The sequence below is a fragment of the Lissotriton helveticus genome, chromosome 11, assembly GCF_964261635.1.
Source record: "Lissotriton helveticus chromosome 11, aLisHel1.1, whole genome shotgun sequence".
Classification (NCBI taxonomy): Eukaryota; Metazoa; Chordata; class Amphibia; order Caudata; family Salamandridae; genus Lissotriton; species Lissotriton helveticus.
Window position 1 is genome coordinate 206166964 of NC_136072.1, and position 15394 is coordinate 206182357.

At 44.0% G+C, this 15394-nt stretch overlaps 1 pseudogene across 1 annotated transcript in view; it reads right to left on the reverse strand.

Annotated features, from left to right (window-relative positions):
• The window catches only part of LOC144792339 (uncharacterized), a 272076-nt pseudogene that overhangs the window by 15582 nt on the left and 241100 nt on the right, over positions 1-15394 (reverse strand). The gene's annotated exons all lie outside the window — the stretch shown is intronic.

A 15394-nucleotide genomic window follows, 5' to 3' on the forward strand; every position in this document is an offset into this window, starting at 1 on the left:
TGCTAGGTAACAACTAACAGGGATACTTTAGTAAAGGTGGAGGTTAACAGAATGGGTTTTAATTCAATAATTAATAGTTATTGTGGGCCTCTGAGGCCTTCTTGACAATGGCAGCGGTTTGAGGCCTGGTAACTGAAGCAAAATGCGCAGGCGCTGGGTTTGCGAGATGCTGCAGTCAGAAAAGCATGGCCTGTGCCTACGCTCTGTAGTTCAAGGACGGTTAGCCCTGGAACCCTGAATGTCTGCCAACAAAATGGAAGTCCGTGTTGGGATCATGAGAGTTTTTGTGAAACTATCGACTTAAAGAACATAGATGAGGAAAACTTCAAAAAACAATGGACGATTCAGTTTTTGCTGACTCTACAGGAAGTTATGGGGTGACATAATGAAAATGTTGCTTTCCACCCCTTGGGAGAGCTTTGCTGGACCCTAAATGATATAAAATGTAGATAGTTTAGTTAGTAAAAAAGGGTATAAAAGACTGCATCTGGATGATAGAAAAAACTCTCTTTTCTGATTTCATCTTTGTATCCTGACATGCTGTCGGACTGCTGATCGAACTCTGCCAAGTAAGAACTCTGCCAGTTATATTTTAGGATTGGGGTTTAGAGCGAGTAGAAATGGCACTTTTAGGCAAGTAAAGTAGTTGTAGAACAGAGTTCGGGGAACTATTATGTCTTTTGGTAATACCTATGTCCTTTGAATCTAATTAAATGTCATATTTTTCTTAACTCCATTCTGAGATTTAAATGTTAATCTTTTAATGTGTGAAATAACATTTTTGAACTTAATCTGTTAGACTACGCAAATAAAATTTAAAGTCATGACGAGAGAATCTTCTATAAATAAAGTTAGATTAAATGAAGAATTAAGCTGGTCTTGTTCATCCCTGGTCTAATTTTCCACTAGTAGATCTATCGCATGAGATAAAATGGTGGTGTGTCTAATAAAATTATCGTAGAAAATGAATACCATGATAAGTGAATTTAAACTGCAGATGTACATATTGTAAATAGGTAGGATTAATTTAGGCACCCCGCTATGATCCAGTTGCTCTCCTTTGAATCTCATCAATCCATGAAGAGAGAGAAAGTGTGTAAGTGAAATCAGTGTTATGGGCCTCACTGGTGAATATATGTGTAATGTGTGACTTCAGGGAAAGATGAGGTTTTAGAAATTATTTTTGGAGTTGCACTGCATCAGTTACATAACTTGGTAGCAGAGTAGTGGTTGCTATGGAATTAGCCAGGATAATGTATAGAAAGAAATATACAGAAGTTAATGTATAGAATTACGACTAACATCTATTGAGTTCGTATTACGTTATATGTAGTCCTGAAAAGGCTTTAGAGGATTGCGTGAAGCTGGTCACTCTGTCTGCAGGCAGAGGAAGCGTGGCAAGTGAAGTCACACATCGCATAGTCTGTTTCAAAAAAGTAGTATCGTCGTATACTGCGGTGGTATCGTCGTATATATCACTATTTAGGGACACTACGTGTGAAAGGATAAATGCATAGCGAGGACAGTCTATGAAGTCTTGGCTTTCAAGCATAGGGATCAATGTGTTTCCTGGTTTAAAATTTATCGCTGGGAGAGTAATAGAGCTTAACCCGAGCTTGAGTGAAGGGTAAGGTAGAGGAAGTGGTGCTACTTTATCGGCGAGTGTAAAATTCTGTGGTAGAGAAGAGGTAAGCGTTGTCTACTGGAAATACATAGTACTTTTTTTTTAACACTTTATTTTTGGAAGTTTTAAGCGACAATACATCATCAAAGGGTGCATTCACATGTACACATTTTAGTCCAAAATCTACAATGCATGTATAGAACCAAGGAGCCCGAGCATATATTTTCTTAACATAATAAAAAGCGCATGAAATTCCCAGACCCAGGTTCCAAATAACATGAGAGCATGCTATGCAATGCATGCCTGCACATCAGAACAGCTCTATCCTCCACAGCTACAACTCATACATTACTCATTCTGATATCTCAAGCCCACATTCTCAGTGCTGTGTGCTCTCATGTGCGCCTAAAGCATACGTCATAGAGAACCTTCAAGACTCCACAGCGGGAGTCACCTCTTCTTCAGTAGCGCCATTCTCCTCTAATAGGTAACATTGCAATGGGGCCCAGATATCTGCAGGTCGTGAGGTGGTTGGCAGTAACTCAGAATATGCATTTATGTGTTCCTGGCAATAAGTAAGGTCACGCAGCCAGTCCTTAAATTTTGGGGTCCTGCCCCTGCCCCATCTACATGCAACTCTCCTTTTAGCCACTAATAGGGCTAGTGCAGTGAATTTGCGATGTGCTTCCTGTATCGGTTCCACATATCCCAGTAGAGCCAGAATAGGGGAGGGGTCTATCTCTGTATTAATCATTTTGGACAGTGCTGCGAACACCTGGCACCAGTATAGCTGTACTGCATCACATGCCCGTGCCAGATGTAAAAAGTCAGCCCCTGGGGCGTGGCACCTGTCACAATTGTCAGTGGTGCGAAGTTGAAATCTACACATTCGGGCCGGAGTGTAATACAATCTATGTACAAATTTATAGTGTATAATTCTATATCTGCTGCTAGAAGAAATGCGCTCTGTTTGTTGGAGACAAAATTCCCATTGCCTGTCCGTAAGTGGCACCTCAAGCTCCTGATCCCATTTTATTCTAGCCCATAATGGTGGGGCATCTATTTGTGTGTGGACTGATCAGTATATTGTCGATACCAGTTTATTAGGCGTATCGTCTTGGAGTAAGTGCTGCAAGGGAGCAAAAGTCTGAGGCTCACGAGGGAAATCAGGTGTAAGCGCTTTCAGTCCCTGCCGTAGTCGAATGTACAGAAAGACGTCAAGTGGAGATGGCTATATGCCTTCATATAAATGTGCCATAGAGCGGAATGTTCCATCCTGATATAGGTCGCCCCATGTCGTGACATGGATACTGTGGAGCAGCCTGCGAAAACCCGCTTCCTGCAGTAACGGCATATTTGGGTGATAAGCGAGAGGCAAAAGCGGCGCATATAGCATTTCAGCCTCCAATCTAGCAGCAAGCCGGGTCCACGCGGTCACTGTGCTCATCACAGTCGAGGGTGTCTTGTCTTTGCCCAGGACTAAGGCATACAGCGCGCCTTCTATGGGGATTGGATGGGCCAGCCAGTGTTTATTTATTTATTTATTTATATTCTTATAACGCGCCTGAATCAGCCCCGAAGGGATATCTCCGCGCGTGGCTCCTGAGTGAGAGGGATAAATCATATTAGAGGAATGACAGAGGAAGAGATCAAGTTAACCAGATGTGAATAAGAAAGTTTTTAATTCCTTCCTAAAGGAAAGAAGATTGGAAGTTTGTCTCAGCTGTGGAGGTAGAGAGTTCCACAGCAGGGGGCCTTTTAGGGAGGGTGCTCGACCTCCCTGTCTTGCTCTGGTAACTTTTGGTATATGTAGCAACATAGTGTTGCTGGATCGCAGAGCACGTCCGGGAGAGTAAAGGAAAAAAAATGTCTTTTAGATATTTGGGACCAGACCCATAAATACACTTATGCATAATGCAGCAGAGTTTAAAACTCACCCTCTGTCGCACTGGAAGCCAGTGAAGGTGGCAGAGGAGGGGACGGGAAGGGGTACGAGGGGGAGCATTCAGGATGAGTCTTGCCGCGGTGTTCTGCACCACCTGCAGTCTGCGTAGTTGTTCATGGTTGGCGGAGCTAAGTAGACTATTGCAATAGTCTACCCGCCCAAGAATTAGAGCCTGTACCAGCGTTTTCCTATGGATGTTCGGTAGGAAAGGGAAGATACGCCGTAAAAGACCAATTGTGCGGAAACACGTTCCCGCAACCTGACTGACATGATCTTTCATAATCAGATTTTGGTCCAGTCGTACCCCCAGATTTTTGATGGTCTGTTTAGGCGATGGGACAGGTCCTAACTCAGGTGGCCACCAATCCGGCGACCATAGCAGGGTGGCCCCTCCAAACAACATGACCTCCGTTTTGGTCACATTGCACTGGAGGAAGTTCTGGGCCATCCAACCAGCTACCGCCCTCATGCCATTTTGAAAGGATTGCATGACTGCAGGTGTGATGGTTTGAAAGGGAAACAGCAGCTGAGTATCGTCAGCGTAGGAAATTGGTGAGAACCCATAAGATCTAATGATCTCGGCCAGAGGGGCCACATACACGTTAAATAACGTGGGGCTCAAGCATGAGCCCTGTGGCACACCTTTGGTAAGCTTCCTGCAGACAGATTTATGGGAGCCTAATTTGACACCCTGTTGTCTGCCTTCAAGAAAGCTTTCAAGCCATGCAAGAGCGGTCCCCCTTACTCCCGCTCCCTTCAGACGGTCGAGAAGAATTTTATGCGACACCGTATCGAAGGCAGCGGATAAGTCCAATAGCACCAGAATCACTGAGCTCCCCCTGTCCAGTGACATTCTGATGTTATCTGTCACTGACAGGAGGGCTGATTCGGTGCTATGGTTGGGCCTAAAACCAGATTGCGAGTGGTCTAGGCCGCCCGCTGCCTCGATGTAATTCGACAGGTGTGCATTTACATGCTTCTCGACCATCTTGCTGTAATATGGCAGAAGGGAGATGGGACGGAGGTTGGAAAGTTCCGTCCACGGGAGAGCCGCATTCTTGCGAATAGGGTTCACCACTGCAATTTTCCATTCAGTTGGTACTTTTCCCTCTTTGAGAGACTGGTTAATTACATCCTGAATGTAGGGAGCTAGCAGGGTAGGGAGGGAAGTTAAGATTTTAACGGGGATGAGATCATCCGGCGAACCAGATTTTATTTGGGTCATTATGGTGTAGAGTTCATCAGTGTTGACAGGAGGAAATGTGGTTAATGTAAGGTTGGCATTTCTGCTGGGGGAGGAAACATTCATAGTGTCACTATTTAGTTGGGATACTAAAATTTTTCCTTGGATGGTCTCTATTTTGTTTTCAAAGTATAATGAGACTTCATCACATAGACTTTGTGAGAAGTCATCAGGACTTATACAAGCCATAGGTTTTACAAATGTTTCCAAAATCCTATACAATTCTTTCGGAGAATTTCCGGCTTCAATGAGCTGTTGGGCAATGTTATTTTTGCGGGCAGCTTTAATGTGTTTATAATAATTAGTTTGAGCTGCTCGATGTGCCTTATTGTTCTCCTCCGTATGTGATCGCCGCCATCTCTTTTCTATCCTCCTACACTCTTGTTTCTCTTTCCTGAGAGCCTCAGTGTACCATTTTTCTTGTTTGGCCACAGGTAATTGTCTAAAAGTTTTCAAAGGGGCGATTTTATCTATGGCCACAGTTAGAGAATGCTGAAACATAGCTAACTTATGTTCTACATCCTCAGTATCTCTAATCTCAGGTTTTTTCCACACCTTTTCTAGCGACCCTAGCGTAAGTTTCTGCCACTGTCTACGTATAGTGGGGGGTAAAAAAGTCTTCTGAGGACCATTGTTAACTTTAAAAATAGTAAAGTGTAATAAAAAGTGATCTGACCAATTGACTTTGGTGGGTTTGTAACACAATATATTATCAAAATTAGTGTATATCAAATCAATACAGTGTCCACCTTCATGAGTGGGATCCTGATTCCTTTGTGTAAGACCAATGGTAGCCATATCAGTAAACAGACCATTGGTCCCAATGGAATCAGGTTGGTCAGTATGAATATTAAAATCTCCGAGGAGAAGAAAATCTTCGTTGGCCCGTATATAGGGGCCTAACATCTCTAAAAGAGATGTGGAGAAGCTGGGACATGGAGAAGGTGGTCTATAAACAAGAGCACCTTTGCTGGTCTTTCTGTTAGGGAGGGTAATTCTAAAAATCATAATTTCCATTTCCTTGCTACATTGTTTATCTAAAATGTCTAATTTAAGAGACTCTTTATAGATTATAGCGATGCCACCGCCAGTTTTATCAGGGCGGTCAAAGTGTTGAAGTTTGTAACCCATAGGCACTCCTACATTAATGGCAGATACCGTATGTGGCTTTAGCCAAGTTTCCGTAATGAAACAGAGATCTGGGGTCAAAGAATGTATTAGGTCCCAGATCTCAATTTGGTGTTTGGGCATCGAACGAACATTAATAAGAATGCAATGCAAATCATGTGGTGACTTAATGGGTTCTTGGGAATCAGGAAATAGCATCGAAGAAAAATGACATTTTTTGCATGAGAATGGACCTCCAAAACACGGTCTGTTATTCTCTAGATAGCATGGGGAGGAGAATTGCCTTAATGTTTTCAGCTGCAAGGCCTCATACCTGATATGGATGTTAGCACTAAGAGCCGGCATGATGTAGAATTACCGCCCCGTCGCCCCGTCCTGTCGCGGACGGGCGCAGACGGGCAGCTCTTTGGCTGGTCTTCGGCTGTGATGAGGCTGCGCGCAAACGCTGCGCGCTTCCTGTGAGGCGATGGCTAAATAGCCCCAGTTGAGACCTAGAGCGCTAACCGCTCCCGGAAGTGCCTGGCCCTCACCTGTCCGCCCTCCGCACAACGGTAATGAATTACCGAGTCGGACCGAGGCGGGCAGGCACAGGAATCGAGACCAGCACTCCGGATAAATTTTAAAAAAGGTATTAAACAATTATGAGCTGTGCACTCTAAAATCGTGCACACGAGTATTTTTAAAAGCAAGTTATATTAAAAGCGCACGTTCAGCAAATGCGCTCTATCTGTCCCAAAATTGATTCTGCCCTCTTGTTTCAGCAAGCCAGCGAGCCAGCTAGCGGTGTGCAGACACTGCCACTGTCTTTCCGCCGCCAGTTGGGGCATATACCTAGGCTGTCGCACCCAGAAAAAGGCAAAGTGAGCCTGAGCAGCTTGATAATAAAGTTCAAATTCGGGAACGCCAAATCCGCCCTGATTGTATGGCCTAGTGAGAATGTCCCATTTTAGCCTAGGCAATTTTCCACCCCACACTAATCTAATGAGTTCTGTTCGGAGTTGTTGAAAAAAATACCTGCTTGGGTAGAAAGGAATGTTTAAAAACAGATATAACAATTGTGGGAGGATCACCATCTTTATCAAAGACGCCCTACCCTCCATGGAAAGGGGCAGGGTGATCCATCTCGTAATGTTATCCACAATGCGAGTCATCGTCGTGCCATAATTGGCTCTCAATAATTCATCTCGGTCTTTTTCTATGTGGATAGTGATACCCAAGTATCTGAAGTCTCCCTCACACCAAGCAATAGGGTAATCTAGCCCGAATCGTCTCGTAGATGCCGTGAGTGGGAATATACAAGACTTACCCCAATTGATTTGAACTCCTGAGAGTCTACCAAAACGAATAAATTCTCTTAGAATGGGATTCAAGTTTTCGCTGGGATCTCCAACATATAAAGTAATATCGTCTGCGTACATGGATATCAGTATTTGTCTTTGGAAACATCTCAGTGCTCTTTCCTTGTGATGCTGCCGCAACTTTGCTGCAAGTGGCTCCGTAGCTATGGCAAACAGGAGCGGCGACAGGGGGCACCTCTGCCTAGTGCCTCTAGTGACAGAATTCAGAGGAAAGTCTGCCATTAATAAGCACTCTGGCCACTGGAGCCTCATATAGTAGCCTAATCCATGAAATAAATATTGTCGGAAAGCCCATACGTTCCAGTATTCGGTACACATAATCCCATTCTAAAGAGTCAAAGGCTTTTGTGGCATCAAGGAAAATGGCCGCCATCGGTTGGTCTTTGTGTACCGAATTTAGAACTGAAAAAAAAGTACGTAAATTATGTGACATCGCTCTGCCCGGAACAAAGACCGATTGATCGGGTAGTATTAGGGTAGGGAGCAAGAGACTAATACGAGTAGCAATCAAATTAAATCGTCTTTATTCGGTATTCCATTATTATCGAAATACCATAAAAGTTCATAGCATACATCAATTACATAGTTAATTTTAAAAACAATAAAAAAGTAAAAAATGGTAATTTGAATAATCAAAATATTAAAAGCTGATTTTGCAAGTATTCACAATTACATCAACAAAATTAAAATCCCCTGTAAACAGCGAAATGTCAAATGTCAATTATGCCTGAATAAACTGTGACTTCTCCAACTTACTCATCTGTTGTCATCGTGACTAATCATTTATCAAAGGTTGGAGCGATGTCTAATGCAAAATTTAAGAAAGTAAATTATGGGTTTGGTCATCGGTTCGCTCTCCAAAAGCTGAAGGGCCAAATAAGCTGGGCGGCATTGACGCAACCTCAGCGCCTTCAAGATCGGTACTATCCACCGCCTGCGCGGAGGTACATAAAATTTACAAAAAAAAGTACATAGATGGTAGATTGCGAAGAACTAAAATCCCAGGGACAGGGGGACAAATTAGGAGACCAGTCGTTTTGGGAAGGAAAGGAAATCATACGATGGAACACGTTAAACCTAAAACGGGTCAACAAAAATTTGCCATACTGGTTTAGGTTATACTGTAGGTATGGCTGGATGGTGGGAACAAGTTGCACTGACAGGGAAACCTACTGTACAGCGATGCCTATCTCTGTTAACAGACGCATTTGAGACAAATGCGACAGGCAAGCTGTTTTTAGATCTTTTTTTGAGAGGTCCAGTATTGTTGGTGGATCAAGGAAAAATCTTGCAAGTCCAATGTCAGTTAAAAATGATTTAACATAAACCAACCACCTGATCTTCCCCATATTATCGAGCTTCATGCAGTCTTGGACAATTGATCTTGTAAGATGACATTGTTCAGTCGCCCATATCCTACGCCACAGCATAACTGGCTGAATTTTGATGATGTCTGATATATAATCCAGACCCAGATCGAGGTGGCACCCAAATGTTGTGGTGCTTTTCGGGACTGCTAACAGAAACCTTAATAATGAATTTTCGATTTTCTGGAGCTGGTCTACGTTCGCCCCACCCCAGACCCCTGCACCATAGATTGCAATGCTCAAACATTTTGCGTTATATATTTTGAGCATTTCAGCCGGGGGTCTCTTGCCCAGCCGTAGCGCAAAGGCCTTCACTGCAGCAACAGCCTTTAAAAAAGCGAGTTTACGCGAGTTGACTGCTTCCCACCATTTAAATTCTTCATCAATTACTATCCCTAAATAAGGGTATGTTTCTGTTCGGTCAAGGGGAATTTTGTCCACGTAAACTTTCTTGGGTTTTTTCCGTTTTGTGCCAGCATGCATCACAGTCTTTTTTGTGTTAACTCTAAGGTTCAGGCTGGCCATGAACGAGCAGTACTTATCCAGAACCCGTTGAAGCTGGACTGGGGTTCTGGCGAGAATGAACGCGTCGTCGGCATGTGGAAAAGTAAATTTTGCCATGTTATATGTGCCTACGTGTTCCCCATGTTACGTTATATGTGCATGATCGATATACATGTATTCCCTTTCTGATCGATTAAAGACGCAATTATAGTTGTGTCCATCTCTAGTATGCCAGTTTCCATTTTTCGTGAATACAACGAATATCAGGCCTATGTAAAGCTACGTTGCCACGTTTTACAGTGTGCACGTTAATTCATTGAAAAGTCCCCGTTTCTAGGCCTCAAAAGGGCCCGGACTCAGATTCAGCTCCTGTTTCCTGAAACCCTCTCCGAGGAGCGATACAGCCCCCACCTGCATCCCTCACCCTTCACTTACTTCCTGCCTCGCAGTGCCCGGCTCGGCCTGGCTCTGCCTCTCAGTCTGCCAAGAGTATGTTATGATTCTAGTTATCAGTCCAGCCCTCCTTCTCTGCATTCCTAAGCTACTGAATCGCATCAATAGTTTCCGTCATGGTCTAGCCTTTATGTCTCCATGTAAGAGAAATACTGTATTAATATTCATAGAATATTCCCTGCACCCGCACTACATGTAGGATTATGCATGCACCAGTCTTAGTGTCTGTTAGCCTTTGCCCTGATAACTTTTGGATTCTATCAACATGTTCTCTAAACACTAGATACTAGATAGGCTTTAGGTACATGTCGCTCTGACACTCCAGACTTTCGTCTCCTCTTCTAGTGCAGAAGTCATAGCCCCAGCTCCTCCTGGTAACACGTCATTGCCAGCTTGCGCGCACCACTAGGTCAGAGGTCCCGGCTCCTTAGGTAGCCCCCTCCATGTTTCCACCCCTTTTATGACATATTCTGTTACGTTTGCATCACATGTCTATGTATCCGCCTTGTACACACCTCTTGTTACACCTACTTCATGCCTTATCTTTCGCGACTGCTACAAACTCCGCCTACTGCTACGCCTATTGTATTGAATGCCATGAAAATGTTTTAACTATATATACTTGTGCACTGTTATTAAAAGTTGCCATTCCTTTGTCCCTGCCCCAGGCAGCTGCCATCCCATCCCCGTACAGGCTGTCCTGTTCCAGTCCTTTATGCTTAATTAAAGCCTGTCAACTCTAGCTACCTCGTATCTTGACTCTTATTTATTGAGCTATCTGTTTATATTGCATCCAGTCAAAAATAGAACCGGTATTTAATTATTTATTTACCACATAATGGCGCCCGAATAGGGACTTGCCCTTTCCCCACGCGCCGGAGAAGCCACGCAAGCCCCCTGATCCTCTGCAGTCGTGACGGAACCATCCTGCGCAGTGGCAGATATTTCTGCTTCAAGTATCCCTCAGGCCCACGGAGGAGACGGAGGTTGCGGTCCAGCATCCAGACGAGGCGGTGGAGGAACGCGGCGAGTCCCGACCAGAGCCCAAGCCAAGAGTCCAAGGTCCGAGGTATCCGGAGGCCCACCTGTAACTGAAGTCCGAAGTTCGTCCGTCCGTCGTCGTAGCAGTCCAGTCCAGTCCGAGGCCTTCCGTTCTTGCTGCCCGGTGAGTACCGTTGCTGGGGTAGTATCTAGACAGGGTCAATTAATTTGTCTCTGGTCCGTGGGTTTGGGTACGCAGATCCAACACGAAGTGTCCACTTAGGTGGATGCGGGTCCTGACGTGTCTCTTTATGGGACCGGTAAGTTTAGTACTGTTTTAGCAGTGCATCCAGTCATTCTAGTTTCTGCTCTAGTAAGTTCTGTTCTCGAGAAATTCATGTATTTTGTTCTCAGTATTTCAGGTAGTATCTTGTCCGAACTGTTATTCTAAATGTTATTTCATGTGTTTTCAATGTCGTGGTATGAATGATTCGTATTACAGTTATTATTGTGTTGATTGTGTATTGTATTGTGTCTAGACTCCAGTCCAGTCCAGTCATGCCTCTGTTCTCAAGATTACGTCAGTTAAAAACTAGAAAAGGTCTGCTCGAAGAAACAGTTCCTGTCCCGCCTAGGGACAGTCCAGGTCATTTCATGTATCAAAAGCATGGCATAAGTGCCATATTGTATCTAGATTTATGGGTGGAATACACCAAACAGTTAGAGGAAAAGTATAGATGGCCCGTATCAGGTACGTGGGATGCCGAATGCATCATGCGAGTAGAAGAAGCGTTATGGAAAAAGAAAGCCAGACAGTCACAGAAAGATGCCATCGAGTTATGGCGCAAAGAATCTCATAAAAGAACCGAAAAAGAAATCAGAAAGTCAGAATTAAGTAGAGAATCCTCAGAAAGAGCCCAAGAAAGGGAATTAATCAAAGTAGGTGAACGAGTTAAAGCCGAACAGTCAGACAGACAGAGAAATGCACTCATTAAGGGTATGTATCCTCTTCTTGCCGAGGGCTTGCCAAAAGCAACCCCGGAAGCACCATGTAATTTCCCGCCGCCATTAGTTCCGATTAAGCTACGTCACAAACCGACCGCAGCTGATATTTTTCTCTCGTCCTATTTGGACGACACAGTCCCAGAATATGCGAATCCTGCTCCGCCAGCTCCTGTAAATAATGTAATACCTGTTCCTCCAGCCACCGGGGCACCTGTTACAGCACCTGTTACGGTACCCCCGGTCCAGCCCATAGTACAAGTTCCCGCTACATCAGTCACTCTACCAGCACGAAGAGTATCAGTCAACGATTCCAGTTTAGGGGCCGCGGGAGGAGGTCCTCCTGGCACCCCGCCGCCAAATAAACGTATAGGGTTAGTCGAGTTACATGAACGTGCGTTACAGCGTACGCCCAAATATCAGTCCGTTGCAGACATCAGGCGAGCTCTTACCGAATGCTGTTATGATCCAGTCCCAGGCGAAGACAATATGGTTTTATATTCATTGCGTGTAAGACGGGTGACCGAGTATCTGGCCACCTTACCGAATATGAAAGAAGATCTAGACAGAATGTATCGTTTCATCCGTACTGGAGAAGATCCAGAAAGTGTTGGCGAAATCATGTCTCTCAGGAAAGCTGAGACCCAGCTCATGTTGTTAAAGTTTCTAATCAATTGCTTAATAAGGGAACAAGATTGTCCGACTAAAGATCCGACCGAAATGAAAGTTCTGACAAGGTGGAGTGATAATATAGCCGAGGGTAAACACAGGACCATCAGTAGTATAGAGAGTATGTACAAGAAAATACGTAAAGAAATAATAAGGTTACACGAACAACGCAAAGAAGCACTAGTAAGCGAGAAAGAAAGTAACTCTGATACTGAAGAAGCAGAAGACGAGAATACCGCCAGAATAGCGTATGTAGGTAAATCTAGATTTCCAGACCGACATTCACGCCTAGAACACAAGAAAGTCTTCCATCTTCCAGCACCAGAACAAGGTTCTCTGGAACAAGTATTTCAAGCCACCGATCACATTTTGAAATCACGAATCGGTTATAGTGAATTTAGTACCATGCATGAACAAGAACTAGTCCGATCAGCAGTCCGATGGATTACTGATTCTACCACTTTTCCAGACGAAATAGTGGCACAAATGTTTCTGAAACTGCCCCCAGCCGAGCAGCGACTGGTGGGTATGTATATGATCCAGCACCTCATTACACTGTATGAGGGTCAACATTCTGATCCAGGTCCGTTACATGATGTCCTGAACGAGTTACTCCAGTATAAATGGAAAGGTTTAGGTACCGATTTAATTAGTGTCATTCTAGAACAGCGCCACAAATATAGAACGTTTCTGAACCCGCATTTTGTTCACGTCTCACCTCCAGAAAGTAAACCATTTTACATAGATAGACAGCATCCGTTACGAGAAGTACACCCAGTTAGGACAGCGGGTGGTGAAATGCAACGAGTATTTGTTTACACCCCTGTCACAAAGATGGAACTCTTAGAGATGAAGAAATTAATTCCCTGTCACGACAAAGATCCAGCAGGGTTCCATCGAGAATTAAAAGATATGCTCCGTATGGGAGAATACACGTATCCAGATATTATTAAAATGCTAAAGGTCCTGTTGCCCGCAGGGGTATATGAGAAACTCAAGGAAAAAGAATGGGAGGTGGGAGAGAAAAAGATCGATTGGGCAGTTCTAGAAGCTGAAGATAAAATACGAGTACCAGGTACCGGTCTTGGGGAGAAATGTAAAGAATTGCCAGAGTTATTGATTCAGGTTTTGCCAAGGTTATTAGCCACGAAAAAGGAAGACTGGGATGCAATCTCAGCATGCAAACAGAAACAGGATGAAGATACTAGTGATTTTTATTCTAGATTCGAGAAATGCTTTATCATCAACAGTGGTTTGAAGACAGGTAGCGAGTCATACCCTCATCTTTTTGTTACTAAACTAGTCGAGAATTCAAGCCCACAAGTTAAGAATCGAGTTTTGAAAGTCGAAAGTACTTGGCAAGCTAGTACCCCGTCCCAGATGTTACAGATGCTCCAGTATCACCAGAATAGAATCAGGGAAGAGCAAGAACACGAAAGGAAACGTATGAAAGATACGAAAATGAAAGTACTAGTTGCACAATCTGTTCCACAAGACAGTCAGAAGAGGGGTCCGAATCAAGCCAGTCATCCTGCAGCTCCCGTTAAAGGGACATGCAATTATTGTAAGCAGCCAGGTCATTTCATAAACGAATGTGCAGTTCTGAAACACAACATAGCCACTGGTAAAACTAAAGAAAGACCACGTCCGCCTAGACAAGAGCAAGTTTCACAGACTTCTCAGCCACCACAGAATGCACAACAGACAGTTCCAGCACCGCAGCCTATCGCTGCAACACAGCATGTTACACAGCAAATGTACCAGTATGCCCAGTCAGAGTATCCAGATTATCAACCGTATTCATGAAACAGCCTAGAGAGGGAGGTAGGCTTGCCTCTCATCGAGATACCTGTAGATCAAGAGGGTCCCTATGTTCATAGTCAAGTATTAGGGAAAGACAGAAAGTTTTTGATTGATACAGGGGCAAGTAGGACTACTATCAGTCATGACGAGGTTCCAGGGGCTCCGCTCTCAGGCTCTAGAAATGTTTCCCTTGGATTTTCAGGAAAGCCTATTGTAAACGAGATATCAAAACCAGTTACTCTAGAAGTTGGTCCATTGTCCCGAACTACTGATTTGTTACTTACGAAGTCATGTCCAGAAAATTTGTTAGGCATCAAAACATTGAAGGAATTAGGTGCAGTTATTTGCTGCTCCCCAGAAGGAATACGTATGTTTTTAAGGGATTTTAAAGGTCACTATGTATTACGAGATTTTGATCCAAGATTGTCCAATGTTCCGCAGCATTTATGGGCGCAAGGTCCAACTGATGTAGGTTTTATGCGAATCACACCCCATCGTGTGACTCTCAAGCAAGGTATCGTCTTGCCACGAATTAGACAGTACAGATTGCCACCTGAGGCTGTAGCAGCCTTATCCAAAATTATTGACGAGCTCATTGCTCAAGGAGTGGTTGTAGAAACTGACTCCAATGTATGTAATTCACCTATCATTCCAGTCATGAAACGTACTGATCCAAATGCACCTCCAGTATATCGATTAGTGATTGACCTTCGAGAACTTAATAAATGTATCATTCCCCAGTATCCAGTAGTCCCAGATATTTCATCCCTATTGACAGCTATTGATTCTGAAGCTGTATTTTTTACTGTAATAGACCTCAAGAATGCATTTTTCAGTGTCCCGATTCATCCAGATAGCCAGTACCTTTTCGTTTTTTGTTTAAATGGAAGGAGCTATAAATTCACACGAGCTCCTCAAGGTTTCACAGAAAGTCCTAGCATTTACAGTCAAGCACTTAAAAGACAACTAGACAATATTCACATGCCAACTGACACTGCCCTGCTCCAGTATGTCGATGATCTACTGATCACAGCCCGTTCTGAGCGTGACTGCGAGCGAGCGTCACTTACAGTTCTGTATTTCCTAGCCGAGATGGGGCACAAGGTGTCCCCTTCGAAGCTTCAGTTCTGTGTCCAGCAAGTGATCTACTTAGGCCACTTACTGTCCAAGTGGGGTAGGCAGTTGACACCAGATCGTATCCAGTTAATAGCGAGTCTTCCACAGCCTAAGACACAGAAGGAGGTACGTGCTTTTATCAGCCTCACTTCTTACTGCAGACAATGGATTCCTCAGTATGCATTTCTAGCAAAGCCACTG